The sequence below is a fragment of the Callorhinchus milii genome, unplaced genomic scaffold (assembly GCF_018977255.1).
Source record: "Callorhinchus milii isolate IMCB2004 unplaced genomic scaffold, IMCB_Cmil_1.0 Scaffold1, whole genome shotgun sequence".
Taxonomy (NCBI): domain Eukaryota; kingdom Metazoa; phylum Chordata; class Chondrichthyes; order Chimaeriformes; family Callorhinchidae; genus Callorhinchus; species Callorhinchus milii.
Window position 1 is genome coordinate 48,045,670 of NW_024704742.1, and position 8,324 is coordinate 48,053,993.

Here is an 8,324-nt window from a genome sequence, read left to right on the forward strand (position 1 = left end):
TCCCCCCTCTCCCCCTTCCCCTCCTCTCTCCCCCTCCTCTCCCCTCTCCCCTCCTCTCCCCCTCCTCTCTCCTCTCCCCCTCTCTCCCTTCCCTCTCCCTCTCCTCTCCTCCTCCCTCTCCCCCTCCCCTCTCCCTCCCCTCTCCCTCTCCCTCTCCCTCTCCCCTCCTCTCTCCCCCTCTCTCCTCTCTCCCCCCTCCTCTCTCCCCCTTCCTCTCTTCTCTCCCCTCTCCCTCTCCTCTCTCCCCTTCCTCTCTTCTCTCCCCTCTCCCTCTCCTCTCTCCCCCCTCCTCTCCTCTCCCCCTCCCCTCTCCTCTCCCCCTCCTCTCTCCCCCTCCCTCTCCTCCCCTCCTCTCTCCCCCTCCCCTCCCTCTCTCCCCCTCCTCTCTCCCCCCTCCTCTCTTCCCTCTCCCCCCCATTTCACTCTTTTTCATTTGATTTTTTTAAAAAAATACCCGTCTCTATCCCGCGAAGCCGCGGGTGGTGGGAGAGGAGGGTGGGAGAGGGAAATTTTTCCACCCACCCCCCCCCTCCCCAGGTTGTTTGGGAGGGGGAAGGGAAGGCAGCAACTCCCCCCCCCCCCGAGAACCTGGGAAAAGGAGCGAAAAGCCGAGCGTAAGTGAGTGAGGGAGTGAGGGAAGGAGTGAGTGAGGGAGTGAGTGAGGGAGGGCCGGGAACATGCCGCTTCCATTCACTTTCTGCCCCCCCGCGGGGGAGGGGGGGGTTAGAGAGCGAAAAAAAATAAAAATAAAAAGCGGCCAAAAACTCCTCCCCTCCCAAAAGCCTCCCGCCATCCGCCGCCGAGAGCCCGAGCCCAGAGCCCCGGGCCCCCGAGCCCCGAGCCCCGGCCCCCCGAGCCCCGGCCCCCGAGCCCCGGCCCCGGCCCCCCGGCCCGAGCCCCGGCGGCAACAAAAACTTCTTCGGCGCCGCTCCGCGAGCGCCCACTCCTCCGGGCTTTGCTCGGGCCTAACAGCCTAGGCCTCGCCCGGCAGCCCCGGACACCGACAACACCTCGGCGCCGGGTCCACAACTTTTTACAGCGGGGCGGCAGCTGAGCTCAGCCCCAACTCCCCCCCCCCCCTGTCCCGGGGCTGCCAACCCCCCCCGCTCCCCCCTGTCCCGGGGCTACCAACCCCCCCCCCCCCGCACACACACACACACAGAGGCTCCTCCCGGGAGACCAGCAAACCGACGCCACTCACTCGCTTCACTTTGACTGGTTTCTTTTCCACAACTTCGTCCCCGCGGCGGCTTCACCAACACAAACACACACACACACACACACACACACGGTGCAGACCAGCGGCCTGGCCTCGGCTCTCCCCGCTCACACACACACTCACTCCCTCCCGCCACCCGGAGAGGCCGTCAGGAGGCCCCGCGCGGCGCCGCCGCCGTCTCCCACCTCATGAATCCCGCCGGACGTCTGTCACAGGGTCCCGGTAAAGCGGCGCTTTCTCAGGGTCCGGAGCGAGCGCGGGCGGCAGCACAGAGCGCGGGCGACAGCAGCGCCGGGAACAACAGACAGAGCGGCCACAGCGCCAGTCACCGCCTACAGCGCCCCTACCGGCCGAGGGCACACACACACACACAGCGCCCGCCAAACAGCGCCCCTACGGGCCGAGCGGCTCCAACAGGATGGAGAGCACCAACAGCGCCCCTACAGGGCGAGGGTTACACAGCACACGCCGATGGCCCCCCCCAACAAGATGAGGGACACGCACAGAGCCCACCACAGGAGCCCGGGGGGACCGTCCCCGCCAACAGCGCCCCTACAGGGCAGGGCGACACACTGGGCAATTGCCTTACTCCACGCGCCCCTGTTCACGTAGCAGTGAGTAGGAATCCGGTTGTTAGTCGGTTGGCGGATCGCTTTCCGGGGGTAATAATCTCTTAAAAAAAATAATAAATCGGTCACTTCAATCCACTGACTGTTTGTGGGGCACTGCTCTGCGCATATTGGCCGCCGCGTTTCGCCCACAAATATACGGTCGCTTCACTTTACAGTCTATTCCGTGAAGCGCTTTGGGACGTCGAGAAGACGTGATAAGGCGCTGTATCAAATGCAAGGATTATTATTATAGGCTGAAGGTGCACACAGCACCTGCCGACAGCGCCCCTACAGGGTGAAGGTGTACCTTCCCATTGAAAAGATTAAGACTTCCCGTGGGCTTGAAACAATGCATATCTTGTGTTACGAGAACAAGAATTAATCTACATCGAAACGTATCAGCCCGAGCTTACTGTCCAACCTAAATGAAAGCTATGAAGCATTGGCTAAAACTCGAAACGTTTGTCTACAGACCGGAAGCCTCAAGCAATCAAAAAAGATCGCAAAACATTTCATAAGTGCCAAAAAGTAAATATTGATTTTTCAGTTCAGCGGGGCTTGACACTCTGCTTGCTGTTAATTCTCATGAATAACTAGCATGGTGCATAAACGGGACAAATTGTCGAGATATTGTGCTAACAGGTGATTCATTTGTTTGTAATGTACTCCCGCAATAGCCATCTATGTCTAACAACTATATATTTCTCTAGAAATCCATTCACAGGTCCCTAAATATGCTCCCTCCCTTCCCTCTTTCCGGTACGTCTCAAAATGTACCCCTTTGATTGTGCTATTGGTTGAGACAGTTGTATCACCCACGATATGGTTCGCTCTCCCTCACAGAGTGAACTGCGTGGCCTCCGTGTTTAATCCTGTGGAGTTCTGCAGCTCGGTGGTTAGAGCACTCACCTTGCAAGCGAGAGACCTGGGTTCGATTCCCAGCAGCCAAGTGCACCCAGTGGATCGACCCTCCCAAATCCTGCTGACAAGCCAGGTTGACTGGTCCATCATTAGCAGTGCCTTGTACTGCGGATCCAATGGATCTGTATCCATTGTGGATTCCTGTAGCTCAGTGGTTACAGCACTCACCTCTCAAGTGAGCGACTTGGGTTTGATTCCCAGCAGGTCTAAACCTTGGGCAAGTTTCCTTACTCCGCATGCCTGATCATCCCTCAAGAAAAAAACAATAATAAATTGGTCACTTCAATCCACGAGTGTTTGTGGGACGCTGCTGTGTGCAATTGGCTACTGCACTTCGCCCACAAATATACAGTCAATTCACATTACAGTACATTCTGTGAAGCACTTTGAGAAGTCTAGAAGACGTGAAAAGCGCTATATCAAATGCAAGGATTATTATTATTTTATAATCCTCACTAATTAATGCAAGTTTCTATAACTAGGTGTAAGTTGACTAATGAGTTCTTCCATGATGACAGGTATTACAAATTTCTATTTAAATTAAAGGAAATTGGGAAGCTTCAGTCATCAGAGATTTATTTTACACCTCTGTGACCTAGGCTGAACCGGTTTGTGTATTCCCTTCTTCTTTGATTTATGCAGAAAGCTTGAGTTTTCATTGTAACTTCGATGAAATCCGCAACCCTCAGCATTAAAATCTTAAACGACATGATAAATACCAACAAATACAACTATGAGATAACAAACATTAATCACACTTAAACTACACATGCTAGCAGCCACTTGTAATGAACTTAATGTAAAGCGCACGAAGAACCAACCTCTGACTACTATTCATCAATAGTCAGAGCACGTACCTTTGTTGCCATCAGGTAGAAAAATAGCGACCGCAAGCACGTGGCGCCTGTTCTTTTATGGGCATTGAGCCCCTCCCTGAATTAGGGTGCCCAATGGTAATTGTATTGAACCAATTTCCTAATTCTGGTATGCTGGTATCCTGGGTAACATCCTAAAAATTATATTGCACACTCTCTCCATTGTACTCTCTCCAATATGATCCTTGTATTATGGCAACCAGAACTGCGCACAGTTTTAGAATTGTAGTTGAACTAAGGTTTTATACAAATTTAGCATTACCTCTTTACTGTTGTGTTTTATTCCTCTGGATATGAAGGCAAAGATTCTATATGAATTCTTATGGGATACTTCTATAGGGTGACCAAAAAGTTGTGATATCTACCCTATTATGAAAAAAAGTCAAAAATAATTTTGTTAAGACTTATTAGACATTGCAATGATATCAGAACTTTTTGGTCACCCTGTGCATCAACCTGGTGCTAGTTTTAGAAACTAATTAATGTGAATCTAGATTGCTTTGCTTTTCTACTGCTCTTAGATAATGAATTACTTTTTTTGCATAAAAAATGGCTGCTGGTATGGGAGTCTCGAGCATTGTGGAAATATCACTTGCTGAGCTTGAATGGGTGGAGGGGGATAATTCCTCTCAAAGTGCTAGACAGTCAAGGGTTTGGGCCAGAGCTGAGGGGGTGGATTAAACAATAACTTGCATTTATATATATATTGCTCAATGTGCATCTCGAGAGGAGAGGAAAGAGGTGGGGGGGTGGGGAAATAAAACCAGCTCCTTCATCAAACCATCACACACTCGGCCATAAAAGGAGGCATTTCCTGACACCGGAAGTGACGGTTAACTGTCAAATTTCAAACAGTCACCATATTTCGTGACTTTCGGCTGGTGTGATGATAATAAACAGAATCCATGTCAATTATTATCCCCTCAGTATGTCAGTAAGTATATAAATCCCCCCTCCCACCAGGACTTCAGCATCTCAGAAATTCCCCCCAAAAGTCTTAATACATTGTTTTGTGATTGACAGCACATGTGGCCCATGGTGGAGCGGATTCCACGACCCACAATCAAGAGGCCACACAAAGCCTTCAAGGCCCTCCATGGCTCTTGCTTATTCCTACCTCTGTGTCCTGCTAACCTCTTATCAACCTGTCCGCTCCCTCTGCTCAGCAGGTTCCGGCCTTCTCCACTTCCCCTGCTCGGCCCGTCATACCATTGGTGGTCGAGCCTTCAGCCTCTCCACCCCCATCCTTTGGAACTCCATCCCACATTCCCTTTGCCTCGCTCCCTCCCTTGTCTCCTGCAGGACACGTCTCAAGACCCTCCTCTTCAACCTTGCCTTCGACCACCCTCCTACCCACCCTGCCCTCCAGCCTCCCTTACCCCAACCAACTCTCCCCCCACCCCGCTCGGGGCCAAATCCCTGACTGTCCAGTGCCTTGGGACATCTTCCCGACGTGAAAGGCGCTATACAAATGTAACATTGTATTGAAAATCACTTCATGTTTAGAAATTAGAACTGCAGATTTTACCAATTTTTTTGAAAGATAAAAAATGAGAAAGCAGTACAGTATACATGCTTTTTACAGATTTGAATTGGTAACATCCATTTCACAAAACTCCATATTCAGATCATCAGAAGAGGTAGCCATTAATGTAAATAAAAAATAGCAAGCTGGATGTTTGTCTGTCTACACATGCATTTGGATAGTTCCCCGGTTAGATACATCCTGAGTCTACTCAATGTGATTTTGAAGAGAGGTGACAATGCTTTTATTTTTATTTTGTAGTTTGTTGGTATGAATAATAAATCTGTAGGAAGACGGTTGAAGTAGGAAATGTTAATTCCTTCAAACACAGATTAGATAGTTTTCTTTTAGGAAGTAACATTATGACGTGCAGTACATAGGTAGTTAGGGACATATGTGCATGTGACCGCTAGGAAGATAGAAGGTGGACTAGATGGACCTTGGTATTTTTCGTCTAGCATTTCTCATGTTTTTATGTTCTTATGGTACAGGAGAAAAAAAACGTTTGTGGAGATTAAGTGATTGCAGTTGGTTAAGTAGGACTGGAACCAGGTAAGTGCGGTCCCATTGAGGTGGATGAGTGAAGGAGAGGCAGTGGAAGGGGAGAGCGTGATTGACTGTGTTGAATGCAGCAGAGAGGTCCAGGAGGACAAGGAGGCAAAGGGAGCCCTGGTCACAGAGAGAGAGGATGTCAAAGTCATAAGCGACTTTGACACTCTGTCTCTGTGCTGTGAGCAGGGTGGAACCTAGACTGGAGGAGCTTCAGAAGGAAAGTGGAGGGAGAGGTGTGGGTGAAGCTGATTTACAACAATGTGTTCTAGAACTTTAGGAAGGAAAGGCAAGTTAGAAATGGGTTGGTAGATTTGAGGGATCGAGGTGGGATTTTTGAGGAAGTGGTTGGCTTTGTGTTAGTGAATGGATCGATTTCAAGATCGTGACACGTGTCTTCAAATCCTTTCATGCCCTGGCACCTCTCTATCTTTCTGACCTGCTTATTCCCCAACCCACTATCCGTTGCCTCTGCTTGACTGGCTCTGGCCTCTTGCTTGTCCCTCATGGCTTCCGTTGCACCATCAGTGTCTACGCTTTCAGCACTATCCCAAAATTTTGAAACACTTCCTCAATCCCTCTGCCTTGTCCCATCCTTCCCCATCTTCAAGTCGCGTCTGAAGACCTTCCTCTACAGCTCGGCTCGGCATTGTGCTTCGCCACTGTCAGTGGTTCTGGGATGGTACCCTGCATGAGGGGGTGGGGGTGCTATATGAAGAAGTCCAGGACCTCTTCACATTTGACATTCAAGGTAAGGATCAAGGGTGTTTGAGAGGGCGCTCGGAGGAGTGGGTGGTGGAGAACAACACTTTAGGGTTATTTTTGGCCTCCAGAATGGCCTTGGAGTAAAAAGGCAGATTTGGCCTGAGAGAGGGAGAGCCAGTAGGAATGCAATGCTCGAACTACATTTTTGAATGAACTGAGGCTGGTTTTGTACCATCTGCACTCGAGTGTCCGAGTTGGGATTTGAGGAAGCAAAGGTGGCTGTTATACCAGGGTGAGCAAGTGGGTTTGGGGATGACTCTACATTTCAGGGGGACAAGGGAATTGCCTCCCATCACCTTTCTGTTATTTTATGCTATTATATACTCCCCCACCCCCTCCCCCAGAGATCTTTCAGAAATTACAACATTCCCCCCCTCCAGATTCTGTCCACATTTACAACACCCCCCCAGTTCCGTCTACAGTTATCACAACACTTACCTCCCTCAACCTATTTAGCAGAACATATGTCAGGAGGAATGGTGCCTCCCAGGTCCTGATATTTCTACACTGCAAGCAGATTTATGAAGAGGTTCCAAGTGGAATAAGTGTGTCTGAAACTGTCCACCGCTAATGTGAGGAAAATGTGCTGCAGGAATAAAAGAGTAGCTGGCCTCTCTTTCCAGATCTGGGCCTTTCTCCTGTAACATTTTATGAATTGAAAATATTTTTTGCATTAATTCCACTAGCAACAACAAAATAACAACAAAATTATATTTGTATAGTGCCTTTCACGTCGGGAGGACATCCCAAGGCACTGGACAATCAGTGTTTCAGACCTGAGCTGAGGTTTGGGATCAGGGATGATAGAGGGCAGGGGGGGAAGGAGGGTAACCAAAGGCACGTTTGAAGAGGAGGGTCTTGAGGGACTTGAAGGAGGCAAGGAAGGGGCGCGGCAGAGGGACTGCAAGATGGAGTTCCAGAGGGTGGGGGCAGAGTGGCTGAAGGCTCGCCTGCCAATGGTAGAGCAGGCGAGGCGGGGACTGTGAAGCAGGCCGGAGCCACTGAGCAGAACTAGGTTGGTAAGAGGTGGCAGAGGCAGTGGAGAGGAAGGCCATGGAGGGCGTTGAAAATGAGGACCAGAATCTTGAACTGTATCCTCTGTGTGATGGGAAGCCAGTGGAGTCGGGCGAGGATGGGGATGATAGGGTCGGGGTGTCTGGAGCAGGAGAGGACTTGGGCTGCAGAGTTCTGGATAATCTGAAACCTATGGAGGGAGGAGTTTGGGAGGCTGACAAGCTATGAGTTTTCTTAGTTGAGCCTGGATGTTATGAATGCGTGTATGAGGGTTTCGGTGGCCTGCGGTGTGAGACAGTGGCTGAGCCGGGTGATGTTGTGGAGGAGGGGAAAGCAGAGCGGGTCATGGCACAGATGTGGGGTATAAAGGATAGTTGAGGGTTAAACAAGACCCCAAGGTTCCGGACTGGCTCAGTGAGGTGGAGTGTGCAACCAGGGATGGTGATACTGTCAGCGCCTGAGGTGAGGAGGGCTGACGGGAGCCAATCAGGAGAGCCTCGGCCTTGTTGACATTCAGCTGGAGAAAGTTGGCTCTCATCCAGGACTTGATGTCTGATAGACATTCTGTCAGGACAGTAGTGGTCCTGGAGTTGAGGGTGGAGGCAGAGAGGTGGCCCCCCCACAAATAAAACTGATCATCCACTTCACAGATGTTTGCAGGGCGTTGCTGCGCGGAAATTGGCTTCCGCTTTCATCCGCAAATTCACCGACATATTTGTGCCTGAAAGTTTTATGCGACACTGTGGAACTCTCTCCCTCAAACCCGTCCGCCTCGACAAACCCCCCCCCCCTCCGCCTCCTCCATATTCAGATTGCACCCAAAAACCTTTCACCGTGGCCCACGG